General features: G+C 41.1%; 1 long non-coding RNA gene across 1 annotated transcript; it reads left to right on the top strand.

Moving 5' to 3' along the window:
• The first annotated feature begins 1,111 nt into the window (after window positions 1-1,111).
• LOC125846913 (uncharacterized) lies at window positions 1,112-3,113 on the top strand. The gene is made up of 3 exons (XR_007444422.1): window positions 1,112-1,231; window positions 1,686-1,763; window positions 2,993-3,113. It is a non-coding gene; the product is annotated as an uncharacterized LOC125846913 (long non-coding RNA).
• Window positions 3,114-3,351: the final 238 nt, after the last annotated feature.

Here is a 3,351-nt window from a genome sequence, read left to right as displayed (position 1 = left end):
GGTTAGAAAAGAAAAAGAACAAACAGTACGCTAAAAAGGATAACCCTAAAATCAATCTAATTTTAAAAGGCGGAATGACCTGGAAAACCCCTGTACTTGGCTCCATTTGTCACATAGGCCCTTCTACTCACGATTTTGCCAGATGAACTCTTGAACCACTGAAACACAACATTTTAAACCATTTTGACTTCGCGTGCACTTCAAACACACAATAAAAATAACACTTCATCATCCATGTCAGATTTTTAATGACACGTCATTTATTTTGAATTTATTTAAATTTTTCAATTTCTTTTTATTTTTCTTTTTCACTATTTTTCTCCCTCACCATCTCTATCCTTGACTACCTCCCTCCGTTTTTACACCAAAACACACCATTGCAATCTTACATTCTTACTTGAAACATTGCCTTAAATAACTATAATCCGTCGTTCTTCTCCAAAATTTTCACTGTTCAACTTTCTGTCATATTTTTTTGACCAACGTCTCTGTCCACCACTTGAACCACCATGAATCCGTTTCCTCCATTATTACTGATGAAACACACTAAAGTATCTGAATATTTTCTAACACTGACGAACTGTAATGACCCTCATGGTCATTTCTGTGTCTTGCCTTTTGTGTGTCGTTTAGAGCGTTCCTATAGCGACCCCAAGTCATTTATGACTTGCTGGGACTGACAGTTCGGTCACCTGGTCGTTCGTTTTGTCTTGGTGCGAGTTTTTGTGTTTTGGAGCTTATGAACCTTGAACGATCATTTTCGATCAAAAGTTCAAGAAGATGACATCGAAATCCAATTCTAACGATTTCATCAGCTCCGGAAGGGTCATTTTAGGCTAGTAGCATGGTCGTCATGACTCCCAAGGTTTTCAGTGTGAGTCGGTGCGATTAGGCGTTTTAACTTTAAGTTTAAGCCTAAGTTTGACTTTGGTCAACATTCTGAGTAAACGCGCTCGGATGAGAATTCCGTCAGCGTGGTATGGTTGCATATCTCGTTTGCGTGCACGGGGTTCCAAACGAGTTCGGAGCACCCCGTCGGAGTTCTAAGTTTTGGGAAATTGCAGATTTTCTGCAATAAATGCAGAAAAACCAACAAAAATTCCAAAACTTCAAACCCTCATCTCTCTCTCATCTCTCAACCGATTTGGGTGATTCAAAAGGCTAAGTTGTGAGATTTTTCGAGGACAACGTGTTGGTGAGCTCGGATAGTGATTTGGAGTCCCCGTTTGAGGTAATTTTCGAAAAATACCTGCTGCCAGACCTCTTTTTGTGAGCTTGATTTTGGAAATTTTCGAGACTTGATATTTCAGTCATTCTAGGTCTGATTTCAGTGATTTTTGAGGCTATCTTGAGTGGTTTTTCGAGAAAAACATTGTGGTGTTGTCAGATTTTACTGTAGATCGCCCCTTTTTGGTAAATACGCTGAATTAGCTGCTGTCCCATTTCTAATTTTTGAGAAAATTTGGGTTTTAGTTGCATGTTAATATTGTGTTGTTCCCGAGCCTCAAATTGTGTCCCATTTTGAGACATGAGCTGGGGGAACTGGTTAGGACCCACTTTTGGGATTAATTTCAGAATTTCCTGCGCGGGTCCCACGATTCCCATTTTGACTTCAACCTGTCTCCGTTTGTTGTGATTTTGGTGTATAAACGACCATATTAACGTTGTGACTCTATTTTTGATAGCGGGGCAGCATTTCGAGACCGTTCGGAAAGGGAAAGCTCCGAATGAGTGATTTTGGAGCGCGTGTGATCGGCCTACAGGTAGGCTAAGGTTTTCCTCTCTTAGATTGAGCTCGAGAATGTGAATGCATGTTGATTAGTTGGGATTTGGGTTGGGTAGTTATTGAATCTTGCATAGGTGTTAAGAAATCATGTTTTCGACCTATTTCGGGAATTATCGGGTAACTGTGAGCTTGCTTTGTGTTACTAACGGACCCTCCTCGCTATGTGGAGTGCTTGCATGCTTAATTATAGTTTATTTGAAGCATGTTGGGCCTTAGTTTAGGTTTGACTAGGGTTTGCCTTAGAAATACATGATTCAGATTCGATAGGCCTTAGTTTTGCCCCGACGTCGCTCGGCCGGCTTAGATCCCTATAGACTGGTGTAGCAGACTTGAGTCTGATAGTTTGGGCCTTAGTTAGGCGATACTCTTTCTCCGACTATAGTTATCCTTATTTTCCCTGATGTTACGGCTTCACGAGTTACATCGGCGACACTAATTCTACTTCGCGATTTGAATTTGATTTTCGATTTGGTTCCAAGGACTTACATTAATTGGCTAAGTATGAACGGCGTTCCATGGACATTTATGAGTGTGGATCGATTAAGACTCTTTCAGCAGCTTCATTGGCACCTTTATAGAGCATCTGATTTAAGGTCCGGTCTCTATTGCCCAAATACTTATATAGAGAATCCGGTTAGAGTTTTGGCCTCTATTGCCCAAATACTTATATAGAGCATCCGGTTAGAGTTCCGGCCTCTATTGCTCAAATACTTATATAGAGCATCTGGTTAGAGTTCCGGCCTCTTATACTTGTTACTTGTGATTGGTTACTTAGGTATTTCTTGTGAGCATTCGGTTCGAGGTCCGGCCTCCGTACTGTCAGATTTTACTAATTAGGGTTGAGGTTATGATTCGTGTTCTTCGTTCTTGGGTTCTCATATACAATTCTCTTTAGTTTTAGTTATTCTGTGTACTCGCCGGGCTTATGTGGGTTCGTTCGGGTTTTTATTTAACTTGCACACGAGTGTACCTTCTGGGCTTATGGGGGCCCAATTAGGTGTAGTTAGCTTATAGATTACTTTAGTTAGTTCTTTGTACACTCGTGTGCATTCCCTTGTTAGTTAGATTTTAGTTCTTGACTTCGGTTTGTGTTGTTCCTTCTTTTCATATTGCCTTTACTTTTCAAGTTCAGTCGGCTTATGATGCCTACTGGGTACCGGTTGTTTTGGTACTCATGCTACGCTCTGCATCTATTTCGTGATGCAGGTCCGGGCACTAGTAGCCAGCGTTGATCGAGCTTGGAGCAGACTGATCCGGAGGCGGGAGTGAGCACACGACGTTTTGTACTATTTCAGTCTCCATCTGTATATATAGACTTGTCTTTTACCTTTCGAGATAGTCCAGTCTCTGTTGTCTACTTTTGAGACTTGTACTCATTTTGTTAGTAGCTCTGTACTAGTGACTTCTAGGTTCTGGGAGGGATCTTTATTTGTATTTATGTTTTTGGGTTGCTTCCGCCTGTTTATATTGTTATTTGTCTACTCTTGTTTAGTTTCTACCCTCAGACCCATTACTTGTTGTTCCGGGTTACGGGTTGGCTTACCTGCTGGTGGGTTATAGTAGGT

The sequence above is a fragment of the Solanum stenotomum genome, chromosome 12 (assembly GCF_019186545.1).
Source record: "Solanum stenotomum isolate F172 chromosome 12, ASM1918654v1, whole genome shotgun sequence".
Classification (NCBI taxonomy): Eukaryota; Viridiplantae; Streptophyta; class Magnoliopsida; order Solanales; family Solanaceae; genus Solanum; species Solanum stenotomum.
The sequence above is the reverse complement of the archived record's forward strand: the minus strand, read 5'-3'. Positions and strand labels throughout refer to the sequence as shown.